The sequence below is a fragment of the Bos javanicus genome, chromosome 10, assembly GCF_032452875.1.
Source record: "Bos javanicus breed banteng chromosome 10, ARS-OSU_banteng_1.0, whole genome shotgun sequence".
Classification (NCBI taxonomy): Eukaryota; Metazoa; Chordata; class Mammalia; order Artiodactyla; family Bovidae; genus Bos; species Bos javanicus.
The window spans coordinates 71787958-71801915 of record NC_083877.1 but is presented as its reverse complement, the minus strand read 5'-3'; positions in this window follow the sequence as shown (position 1 = coordinate 71801915).

Sequence of the window (13958 nt, the reverse complement as noted above, 5' to 3'; positions counted from 1 at the left end):
GAGTTAGTAACATTGTCCAATGGAGAAGGCAATGGCACCCCACTCCAGTACTCTTGCCTGGAAAATCCCATGGATGGAGGATCCTGGTAGGCTGCAGTCCATGGGGTCGTTAAGAGTCGGACACGACTGAGCGACTTCACTTTCACTTTTCACTTTCATGCATTGGAGGAGGAAGTGGCAGCCCACTCCATTGTTCTTGCCTGGAGAATCCCATGGACAGAGGAGCCTGGTGGGCTGCAGTCCATGGGGTCGCACAGAGTTGGACACGACTGAAGTGACTTAGCATAGCATTCCCTGAGATAGAACAATCTTTTTCTACAATAAAGTTTCTATTTTTCTATTCGTAATGAAAAAGTATCTTGTGGGGAAATTCTTAGAGACCATTCAAATATACAAATTTGTTCTGCCATCTACTAATTTTAGTATCCATAGATGATTTTTATCTGCAATAATTATTACTGTGGTATTTGGATAGCCTTCAGTATTCTTCACACATTTCAATATGTTTGTTTCCCCCATACCACCAAGCATTTCTGTCTGGAGACACTGACTAGATGTCCTACAAATTGAAATCAATTCTGACACTATCTCTCTGGAGATGGTATCAGGTGCCACAGGGTAAGGGTGTTCACTTTAAACACCAATTGTTATATCAGGTCGTTACCTGTGCTTCTGATCACTGCCTATAAACTGGAGGTTCCCACAACCCTCTCGTCAGGACTAATCAATTTGCGAGAGTGGTTCACAAAACTCAGAAACATTTATGTTTGCCAGTTTATTATAAGAGACATTATAAAGGATACAGATGAAGAGGTACATGGAGTGGGGTCCAGAAGGGTCCCAAACACAGGAGATTCTGTCCCATGGATCTGGATGGCATCACCCTCCCACCACATGGAAGTGTTTACTAGCCTGGAAGCTCATCAAACCCTCATTGTTAAAGCATTGTTGTAGATCTTTAATCTCCAACCCTCACTTCTCTTTCTCTCCCAGAAGTTGGAGATGGATTTGAAAGTTCCAACTCTAACTAATTACTTGGTCTTTCTGGTGACCAGTTCCTAGGTCATCACCTTAGGTTATCTCATTAGTGTAAACTATCCAGGACTCAGCTCCAAGTAATCTGTTAGTATAAACTCTGTTGTGCTCTAAAGGGGCTCTTTATGAATGACAAAAGACACTCCTATCACTCAGGAAGTTCCAAGGGTTTTAGGAGCTTTATGACAGGAGCCAGAGAGAAAGACTAAATATATTTCTTATTATGTCACACAGTCTTTTGAATGCAGGGGGAAATTATATACTCTGATTAGAAACAAATATCTATAAATATGAACCTGATTAGAAATTCTTTTCAACAGTGGGTTGAAAAAATGATTGAAATGCTTTATGGAAGATACAGGAAAAATTGTGTGCAAATGTTAAATTCTGGCATTTTTTGCTTCATCTGAGAAAAACCAGATATATGATTCAGTTATCTCTATCTGGGGAGTCAGTATGATTCTTGATGGGAGCCAGGAATGACTGTGTTGACTCTTAGTTCTAATCTCACTTTTCTTTTTGTGCAGAATAAAACTTCTTGGTCCATAGCAATGTAAGAAACAAGGAATTAGAATTCCTTAAATTCCCATATCTTTTTTTTCCATGTGTCTGTTGATGGGTACTTAGGTTGTGGAAGCATATTAGCTATTTATAATAGCTAATTAGAACATATTAGCTATATAAATTGGAGAAGGTGATGGCACCCCACTCCAGTACTGTTGCCTGGAAAATCCATGGACAGAGGAGCCTGGTAGGCTGCAGTCCATGGGATCGAGAAGAGGCAGACACGACTGAGCAACTTCACTTTCACTTTTCACTTTCATGCATTGGAGAAGGAAATGGCAACCCACTCCACTGTTCTTGCCTGGAGAATCCCAGGGACGGGGGAGCCTGGTGGGCTGCCGTCTATGGGGTTGCACAGAGTCGGACACGACTGAAGTGACTTGGCAACAGCTATATAAATAATGCTGCCTTGAACACTGGGGTGAATATATCCTTTCAAATTAGTATTTTTGTTTTCTTTGGATATATACCCAGTAGTGAAGCTTCTACTTTTAATTCTTTGAGGAAACTCCATACCATTTTCCATAGTGACTACAATTTACAGTCCCAACAACTGTGTACTAGGGTTTCATTTTCTCCGTGTCCTCATCTCATTTTTTATATTTAGACTTCCTGATAATAGCCATTTTGACAGGTATGAGGTGATATCTTATTGTGATTTTGATTTACATTTCTCTGATGATTAGTGATATTGAACATTTTTTCATATGTCTTTTGGCTATCCGTATGTCTTCTTTGGAAAAATGTCTACCTAGGTTTTTGGTCATATTTTAATTATGTTAGTTTTTTTTATATTGGAGCTGTTTATATATTTTGGATATTAACCTCTTATGGGTCGTATCATTTGCAAATACTTTCTCTAATTTCACAAATTTTTCATTTTGTTGTTTCCTTTGCTGTGCAAAAACTTTAATTAGGCCCCCCCATTTGTTTATTTTTACCTTTATTTCTTTTGTGTTAGGAAACGGATTCAAAAAATATCACTACAATATACGTCAGAGTGTTCCACCTTTATTCTCTTCTGGGAGTTTTGTTTTCAGGTCTTACATTTATGTCTGTAATCAATTTTGAGTTTGTTTGTTTGTTTTTTAATGTGAGGAAATGCCCTAATTTCATTGTTTTACATGTAGCTGTCCAATTGTCCCTGGGCTTCCATCATAGCTTAGTTGGTAAAGAATTTGCCTGCAGTGCAGGAGACCTGGGTTTGATCCCTGTGTTGGAAAGATCCACTGGAGAAGGAAACAGCAACCCACCCAAGTATTCTTGCATGGAGAATCCCACGATAGAGGAGCCTGGTCAGCTACCGTCCATGGGGTTGCAAGAGTCGGACATAACTTAGCAACTAAAGAGAGTCCAGTTGTCCCAGCACCATTTATTGAAAAGACTATCTTTTCTCCACTGTATATTCTTACCTCCTTTGTTGTAAATTAGTTGACCATTGTATGTGGGTTTATTTCTGGGCTCCTTATTCTGTTCCATTGATCTATGTGTCTGTCTTTATGTCAATACCATACTGTTTTGATTACTATAGCTTTGTAGTATAGTCTGATCATCTGAAAATTTGATAAGATATTGTATGTAACTGATTGGGTTTCCAAACTGGTGATGTGTACATCTTTTATAAATAGAATAATAAAACTATGATGTCCTGAAATAGAAGTGATCCAATGTAGTTGGACCAGAGAAGGCAATGGCACCTCACTCCAGTACTCTTGCCTGGAAAATCCCATGGACGGAGAAGCCTGGTAGGTTGCAGTCCATGAGGTTGCTAAGAGTCAGGCATGACTGAGCGACTTTACTTTCACTTTTCACTTTCATGCATTGGAGAAGGAAATGGCAATCCGCTCTAGTGCTCTTTCCTGGAGAATCCCAGGGACAGAGAAGCCTAGTGGGCTGCCGTCTATGGGGCCGCACAAAGTCAGACACGACTGAAGTGACTTAGCAGCAGCAGCAGCAGCAATGTTGCTGGACAGTTTTATTTATATCATTATTTTCTTAGTGTATATCTTCTATTCTCTGCTATAACATTACTCATGTGCTTAATTCTTTAACACATAGGCCATTTAGCTATAGTAAGCTCAATCACCTATCCAAACATATAAGCAAATTTATTGGGTTGGCCAGAAAATTGGCTTTTTTCTGTAAGATGGCTCTAGCAGTGCTTAGTTGTCTAATTTCATTCAAAATAATTTTGTTACATTGTATTGTGATAACTGTCATATCATTGTGCATTTAAAAAGGAACTTATCAAAAATCAGTGAATTTTTGTGTAACTATTTTAATATTGAAGATAGAAGAAAAAAAACTAAATTTTTTGGCATATTATGCTTCATTATTTCACAAAAGGTAAAAACACAATTGAAACCCTAAAAAAGATTTGTGCAGCGTATGGAGAAAGTACTGTGACTGATCAAATGTGTCAAAAATGAACTTTCATGCCAGAGATTTCTCAGTGGATGCTGCTTCATGGTCAGGTAGACCAGCTGAAGTTGATAGTTATCAAGTCAAGATATTAATTGAGAACAGTCAATGTTATACAACTCAGAGATAGCCAACATACTCAAAATAGCCAAAGCAAGCACTGAAAATCATTTGTGCCACCTTGGTTAGGTTAATCGCTTTGATGTTTGGGTTCCACATAAGTTAAAATAAAACCTCTTGACCACATTTCCACAGTGCAATTCTCTACTTAAATGTAATGAAAACATTCCATTTTTAAAACACATGTGACAGGTGATGAAAAGTGGATCCTGTACAATAATGTGAAACAAAAAAATTGTTGGGCATGCAAAATGAACCACCACCAACCACACCAAAGGCTGGTCTTCATCCAAAGAAGTTGATATTGTGTATATGGTGGGATTGAAAGGGAGTCCTGATTATGAGCTCCTTCCAGAAAACCAAATGATTAATTCTAAAAAGTACTGCTCCCAATTAGACTAACTGAAAGCAGCACTCAGTGAAAAGCATCCAGAATTAGTCAACAGAAAAGGAATAGTCTTCCATCAGGATAACTCAAGACCACATGTTTCTTTGATGACCAGGCAAAAACTGTTACAACTTGCTGGAGAAGTTCTGATTTCTCTGCTGTGTTGACCAGATACTGCACCTTCAGATTTCCATTTATTTTGGTCTTTACAGAATCCTCTTAATGGAAAAAATTTCAATTCCCTGGAAAACTATAAAAGACACCTGGAACAGTTCTTTGCTCAAAAATATAAAGTTTTGGAAAGATGGAATTATGAAGTTGCCTGAAATATGTCAGAAGATGTGGAATAAAATGGTGAATATGTTGTTCAATAGGTTCTTGGTGAAAATGAAAAGTATGTCTTTTATTTTTACCTAAAAACTAAAGGAAGTTTTTGGCCAACCCAATATATCAGAGGAATAGCATCAATTTTTAAAAACTTTTAAGTTTTTAATATTTTTACATAATTTATACCTTTATTTAAACTAGTGAGTAGATTGATTTTGTTATTTTTTTAAAAGTCATTTTTGTTCTTTCCCCCACAAATATCATGAAAAGACTCATAAACATAATAAAATTATAAAATTCAGTGGGAAATAAAACAGTATGTAACTATCTATAACTGATCTCAAGACAAAATAACTTAAACATTTATGATGTAGCAAGGGAATTCAAGCTTCTTTATAACCAACTGGGCTTCACTGGTGGGTCAGATGGTAAACAATCTGCCTGCAATGCAGAAACCTGGGTTTGATCCCTGGGTCGGGAAGATCCCCTGGAGAAGGGAATGGCAACCCACTCCAGGACTGCTGCCTGGAGAATTCCATGGATACAGGATCCTGGGGGACTACAGTCCATGTGTTAGCAAAAAGTTGTACACAACTAAGCAACACACACACATACATAAATAACATTACTTTGGATACCAATAATACGCTTTGTTTTCATTTGATTCTTCCCATCTAGGCTCACAATAGTATTCCTTATTGATTTTTGAATATAATTGAAAATAACTGATCAAAAATATATAGGATTGAATAGTAGAAACAAACACCTCACTTTTTAAAGATGTTTTTGAGTTTCAAAACTTCTAACCACAACCTAAGTTTTTACTTTTGTTTCCTGCATGAAAATAATACTCTTTAAAAAGTAAGCTTGACATTTATTATCTTTAATAGCTTATGATGATGTCTCTTCTAAGTATTGAAGTGACTGAAATATTCATGTGATATGTACATATTTCCACTCTTCTTACAATATATTGGAAAAAAAAGTCTGGAAATAGCACTGTATTAAAACAGTTCCATGATACTAGGAAGTCTTCACTCCTTCTGAAGTCTGTTGCAGCTGTTGTCTAAATTCTTGATAATGTCAATATTAGTTAAAACTAAGTCTTAAAAAGAATAAGCAGACATTTAAAACTTTAAATAATGAACTATTAAAGGATGACATTATATGGCTGCATTTTCATAGCCAATCGTTTTGAGAGTTAACAATGGCCTAGCTTGTTAACACTGACAGATATTTGGACTTTAGTTTTACTTAGTTTACCTAGGTCTCCCACATTGCCGGCAGATTCTTTACTGTCTGAGCCACCAGGGAAGTTAGAAGTTTTACTTCTACTTCCATAAATATAAAGATACCTTCATTCAACCTTAATATAATAATATAGTATGCTTCGGTTTACTATACTTGAAAAATAATAGCACCTTCACCTACCTTGAAAAATTATTTAAGCATCATAGTTACTGAAGGAACACACACAAAACGCAATCCAGAAGACAAAAGCAAAAATAAACAATCTTGGTCATAAGCAACTTTCAAGGTTATGTCTTCAATTTAGATCACATTCTACACAGGGATCAAGAACATCCCCAAGAAAAAGAAATGCAAAAAAGCAAAATAGCTGTCTGAGGAGGCCTTACAAATGCTGTGAAAAGAAGAGAAGCAAAAAGCAAAGGAGAAAAGGAAAGATATTCCCATTTGAATGCAGAGTTCCAAAGAATAGCAAGGAGAGATAAGAAAGCCTTCCTCAGTGATAAATGCAAAGAAATAGAGGAAAACAATAGAATAGGGAAGACTAGAGATCTCTTCAAGAAAATTAGAGATACCAAGGGAACATTTCATGCAAAGATGAGCTCAACAAAGGACAGAAATGGTATGGACCTAACAGAAGCAGAAAATATTAAGAAAAGTTGTAAAAGACTGGACAAAAAAGATCTTCATGACCCAGATAATCATGACGGTGTGATCACTCACCTAGAGCCAGACATCCTGGAATGTGAAGTCAAGTGGGCCTTAGGAAGTATCACTATGGACAAAGCTAGTGGAGGTGATGGAATTCCAGTTGAGCTATTTCAAATCCTGAAAGATGATGCTGTGAAAGTGCTGCACTCAATATGCCAGCAAATTTGGAAAACTCAGCAGTGGCGAACAGGACTGGAAAAGGTCAGTTTTCATTCCAGTCCCAAAGAAAGGCAATGCCAAAGAATGCTCAAACTACCACACAATTACACTCATCTCACACGCTAGTAAAGTAACGCTCAAAATTCTCCAAGCCAGGCTTCAGCAATATGTGAACGTGAACTTCCAGATGTTCAAGTTGGTTTTAGGAAAGGCAGAGGAACCAGAGATCAAATTGCCAACATCTACGGATCATTGAAAAAGCAAGAGTTCCAGAAAAACATCTATTTCTGCTTTATTGACTATGCCAAAGCCTTTGACTGTGTGGATCACCACAAACTGTGGAAAATTCTGAAAGAGATGGGAATACCAGGCCACCTGACCTGCCTCTTGAGAAACCTGTATGCAAGGTCAGGAAGCAACGGTTAAAACTTGGCATGGAACAACAGACTGGTTCCAAATAGGAAAAGGAGTACATCAAGGCTGTATATTGTCACCCTGCTTATTTAACTTATATGCAGAGTACCTCATGAGAAACACTGGGCTGGATGAAGCACAAGCGGGAATCAAGATTGCCAGGAGAAATATCAATAACTTCAGATATACAGATGACACCACCTTTATGGCAGAAAGTGAAGAAGAACTAAAAAGCCTCTTGATGAAAATGAAAGAGGAGAGTGACAAAGTTGGCTTAAAGCTCAACATTCAGAAACCTAAGATCATGGTATCCGGTCCCTGCCAGAGTCCAGCTCCAGCAGCCAGGGAATCAGCCTGAAGGGGTGAGCTGTGTCGGCAGACGATGATGTAGCCTCTGACTCATAGTAAGGAACTACATGTTTATTTCAAGCTTCCGGTTTTCTTTTATACTTTGACAAAAGCATTAGGTCAGAGGTTTGACAGTTTTAGTTTCCCCCACCCAGATTTACTGTCTCCAGAAATTATTGTTGCCCTACAGAGTTCCTGTTTCACCGATTCTCTCAGAATTGGCTTTACTATCTATTATCTACTTTCTCTTATGTGTCTTATACTTAACTTGTGATTACATTGTAACTCATGCTACATTCCTCAGTTTATTTCTTATCTTTCTAAATCCTGTTTGCCCCTAGCATCTTAAGATCACTATCTTGTAAAAAGCCTTCTCAGTTCAGTTCAGTTCAGTCGCACAGTCGTGTCCAACTCTTTGTGACCCCATGAATCGCAGCACGCCAGGTCTCCCTGTCCATAACCATCTCCTGGAATTCACTCAAATTCACATCCATCGAGTCGGTGATGCCATCCAGCCATCTCATCCTCGGTCGTCCCCTTCTCCTCTTGCCCCCAATCCCTCCCAGCATCAGAGTCTTTTCCAATGAGTCATCTCCTCACATGAGGTGGCCAAAGTATTGGAGTTTCAGCTTTAGCATCAGTCCTTCCAAAGAACACCAGGGCTGATCTTCAGAATGGACTGGTTGTGTCTCCTTGCAGTCCAAGGGACTCTCAAGAGTCTTCTCCAACACCACAGTTCAAAAGCATCAATTCTTTGGTGCTCAGCTTTCTTCACAGTCCAACTCTCACATCCATACATGACCACTGGAAAAACCATAGCCTTGACTAGATGGACCTTTGTTGGCAAAGTAATATCTCTGCTTTTGAACATGCTATCTAGGTTGGTCATAACTTTCCTTCCAAGGAGTAAGCGTCTTTTAATTTCATGGCTGCAGTCACCATCTGCAATGATTTTGGAGCCCCCCAAAATAAAGTCTGACACTGTTTCCACTATTTCCCCATATATTTCCCATGAAGTGATGGGACCGGATGCCATGATCTTCATTTTCTGAATGTTGAGCTTTAAGCCAATTTTTTCCACTCTACTCTTTCACTTTCATCAAACTACTGCACAATTGCACTCATCTCACACGCTAGTAAAGTAATGCTCAAAATTCTCCAAGCCAGACTTCAGCAATACGTGAACTGTGAACTTCCAGTTGTTCAAGCTGGTTCTAGAAAAGGTGGAGGAACAAGAGACCAAATTGCCAACATCTGCTGGATCATAGAAAAAGCAAGAGAGTTCCAGAAAAACATCTATTTCTGCTTTATTAACTATGCCAAAGCCTTTGACTATGTGGATCACCACAAACTATGGAAAATTCTGAAAGAGATGGGAATACCAGACCACTTGACCTGCCTCTTGAGAAACCTATATGCAGGTCAAGAAGCAACAGTTAGAACTGGACATGGAACAACAGACTGGTTCCAAATAGGAAAAGGAGTACGTCAAGGATGTATATTGTCACCCTGCTTATTTAACTTATATGCAGAGTACATCATGAGAAATCCTGGTCTGGAAGAAGCTGGAATCAAGATTGCAGGAAGAAATATCAATAACCTCAGATATGCAGATGACACCACCCTTATGGCAGAAAATAAAGAGGAACTAAAAAGCCTCTTGATGAAAGTGAAAGAGGAGAGTGAAAAAAAGGCTTCTAGCTATTCTTAATTATTCCTAAACTCTAAACTCAGCAAACTTCTTTTGCCATAAATATTTCCCTCACAAACAGGTCTCAGAAAATAATCCTTCACATGGCCTCAAGCTGTGGCCTACGTGCTCATCCTGGGACATTCTTTGTAAAGATCCTTGAACAAATGTCAATGGTTATTTTATAGATTATTTTCTGGGCACAACTGCAGAAGGCCTTGTGCTTTATCACGCTTCTCTCAAGCACCTTAACATTCTTTCCAGCCAACTCAACTGAAGAAAGGAAAGAACAAGTCAGAATCACAAGGCCTAACTCCTTCATCCTGGGACCCTGCCTGTGAGATGAGGAGAGGTGGTTGGGGCCGTGCCTCCATTTTGTCAGTAATGCCTAACGTGGCTCCCGACCGGTCCCATCACTTCATGGCAAATAGATGGGGAAACAGTGGAAATAGTGTCAGACTTTATTTTTGGGGGCTCCAAAATCACTACAGATGGTGACTGCAGCCATGAAATTAAAAGGCACTTACTCCTTGGAAGGAAAGTTATGACCAACCTAGACAGCATATTCAAAAGCAGAGACATTACTTTGTCAACTAAGATCCGTCTATTCAAGGCAATGGTTTTTCCAGTGGTCATGTATGGATGTGAGAGTTGGACTATAAAGAAAGCTGAGTGCAGAAGAATTGAAGCCTTTGAAGTGTGGTGTTGGAGAAGACTCTTTCTTGAGAGTTCCTTGGACTGCAAGGAAATCCAACCAGTCCAGCCTAAAGGAAATCAGTCCTGGGTGTTCATTGGAAGGACTGATGTTGAAGCTGAAACTCCAATATTTTGGCCACCTGATGCGAAGAGCTGACTCATTTGAAAAGACCCTGATGTTGGGAAAGATTGAAGGCAGGAGGAGAAGGGGACGACAGAAGATGAGATGGTTAGATGGCATCACCGACTCAATGAACATGAGTTTGGGTAAACTCTGGGAGCTGATGATGACAGGGAGGCCTGGCATGCTGTGCTTCCCGGGGTGACAAAGAGTCAGACACGACTGAGCGACTGAACTGAACTATACAGTTCTCTTGGCTATATTTCTCTAAAATTGTAAATCATGCATAAGTATCACCTCAGGCACTATAAATGTTTGAAAATAAAAATTTTCATTTACTCTGATCACTAAAACAGGAAAGTATGTCAATACATTTAATAATAGTTTTCTCAAAATGCAGAAAACAAATCTGATTGACTTCCAGCTAACTAAAAAAATATATTCCAAAGTATCCTATCCTACGAGTTGTATATGTTATCTAGATTAGCTTTCTTTTTCAAGTTTTTGTAATTGTACACTTGCACCTTTGCCACTAACTTTAAGTTAGGCCTTTTGTTTTTGGAGGATAGGAAGTTTGACATAGATAGTGTCCTGAATGCTACAGACCACAGTATTAAGTTGCTACAATTATATGAGACCTATATGTTGTAGTTTTACTTGCATGTATCTATGTATGTTCATCTGGTGTTGGGGCCATCGCAAAATATGCTTCAATGGCATATTGACTATTTTGAATTAAAGTTACTTAAAAAAATGAGCAATGCAAGAGGGACACATTGACCTCTCCTCTTTCTCTGAAGGTAGGAAATAAATTTCCCATGTTAAATGTGCCGTCCTTGTACCCGGAGGTAGAAAGACAGGGAATTCAGGGCCCAGAGCTTGTATAAATAAACCTTGTCACTCCTTTACTAACTTACTACCCAAGTCTAAACTTTGCTTAAATTCCTTACTAATTAAGAACCTAAGCCTGAGTTTGTCCTGTCAAATCCTCAGAAATTTTCTTCATGTAAAAGACATACAAAAACTCCCTGCTTTGGGTTACTAAGAGCATCATTTTATGATCTGTGTGCATGAAATTAAGTTGCTTTTTCTACTGTTATCTCTCATGTGTAAATTTTATTATTAGTTCAGCCATAAGAACTCAGGAGGCGTAGAAGGGGAAATTTTGCCCTTGTCTCCAAAGACAGTTGTATGTATACATTAAATTCACAGATGTACACTACATTGTTGCTTAAAACTCCAATGTTGGCAATTTAAAGACTATTTTATTACTAATAATGGCTTAATACCTAAAACTGAACAGAGTTGGTCACAAGGTAAATTAACCAGGGAAATATGCCAATTTTGACTTCATTTCCATCCTATTGAATGATTGCATTCATTCTCTTTAGATTTCAAGCTCTTCATTCTACTGTTCCTCAACACTCTTTATAGAATTCCAGCTTGCTTTCCACCTATCTTTTAACAGTTTAACGTAGATGGCTGGATCAAGTCCATTGTTCCAATTGTATGTAGCTTAAAAAGCTCTGCAGTATTTTACTCTTTCCATTGTATCTGGCTTCCCTGAGTGCTCTGCTCACTGCATTTTACTCCTATTCTCTCTGTTTTCTAAACCCATTTATGCCTATTCTTTCTGAAGACATTTGTTCATCTGGGCACTCAAATTGACTTCTCCCCATTTTATTTTCTTAACTAAAAACGCACCATTAAGGTTGATTGAAATCATTTAAGGAACTTCATAAAAAAGTGAAAGGCCATAGGAAAGTAGGCTACCAATGTTTGTAAATACGTTTTCAGCCACACTGATAGGATGAAATAATAAATAATTAGAAACTTTAAAACGTTATTGATATATTTTTTTACAGATTAGTTTTTTTTTGGTTATTCTTTGAGAAACATATTTGTAAAACATTTGAGGGCAGGGACGGAAGAGGGGGTATTATGTTATAATTAAAGATAAGACAAATAGTAGAGCCAAACTACTAAAATTATTTAAAACATTTTAATGTTTTACAGTAAGCTAGATGTAAAACATACAGGTCCATGATTAAAATCCATAGTTTTAAACCACATGATCTTAATTTTTTTCTATTTAAAAGACAGATATTGTTATTTAAAAATAAATGTAACCAGAATGGTTTACAAAACTATAAACTATAAATGATTCATTTAAGATCATCACTGACCTTTTTTCCTATTTGCAACGTTCAAAAATGGAACTCTGTTGGTAAGACATACTTTAAACATTTGGAAATTCATTAGAATCATAAAATTAAAAAATGGAATAAAATGTACAATATTATTTGTGAAAAATACTTCACATCCATTTTCATTTTGTTTGATCAAAATGAAATTAATTTTTAAAAGTTATCAAAATGTCATTGCAATGGATCTTTATTCAGAGCACTTTAGAAACAAATACTCTTATTTTCAGTGATACAATATAAGGAAAATTATTCTAATTTAAAATTAGCATTTCAGAATCACCAGTATTTTATATGGAAATGATGCTGATGATTTGCTTTTGTTTGTTTGTTTTTGAATTTGCTTTTTTATTTACCTAAAAGAGCATATAGTTAAGGTAATTCCTAATAGATTACATGTGAATAATAAATAATTTGACTTCAGGTAATTAATACTTTCAAAGCGACTTTTAATTTCCTTTGAATGTATTATTCTATTTTTAGGTTACAGAATTTTATGTTTTTGCTATAAAATCATTTATTTTACTTTAATTATAAGGAAAAATCATCACTAAAACAAAATTTTGAGTTAAAAAATGCACAAATTGGGCCAGAGAAATATCTTTTCTGTAGTTTACAAAATAATTTTATCCATAAATCAAAGAAAAAGAGGAATAGTATAATATTTGTAATTCATATTTTTATAAGATTAAAAACTTCAGAAATAAAATAGTAATAAAATAACTATGTACTTTTGCTGCCCTAGTTCCAAAAGGCAACTGAAAACTAAAACTGCAATTTGGTATAGTTTTTTTCTTTAAAATACTTCAATAATGTGGGTGTGTCTAGAGGGTATTATGCTAAGTGAAATAAGTCAGGTAGAGACAGAAAAATACCATATAATCTCATTTATGTGTAGAATCTAAAAAAACAAAATGAAAACAGATTCATAGATACAAATAATGGGTAGTTGCTAGAGGGGGAAGCAGATAGGAGAAGAGGGTGAAAAAGGTGAAGTAGATTTAAAGGTACAAGCTTCTAGCTGTAAAATAAATAAGCCAAGTGATGTAATATACAGCATAAGGAATATGGTCAATAATATTGTTAATAACTTTGTATGGGGACAAATGGTCACAAATCTTATAGTGGCAAACATTTCATAGTGTATGTAAATGTCAAATTGCTATGTAGTACACCCAAAACTAAACATAATATTGTACATCACCTATATATCAAATTTTTTAAAAAGAAACAAACTTTCAATAATAGAGAAAAGTATAGCGAGATGATGGCTTCTCTCATAGCTCAGTTGGTAAAGAATCCACCTGCAATGCAGGAGACCCCAGTTCGATTCCTGGGTCAGAAAGATTCACCAGAGAAGGGATAGGCTACCTGAGAGGGTAACAGGCAGAAACCCTGGGTCGGAAAGATCCTTGGAGAAGGGGTAGGCTACCTGAGAGGGTGACAGGCAGGAAGGCCAGGGGTCTCCAAATGGAGGAAATCAGCTGCAAGTGTCAGACTTTATCTCTCCCT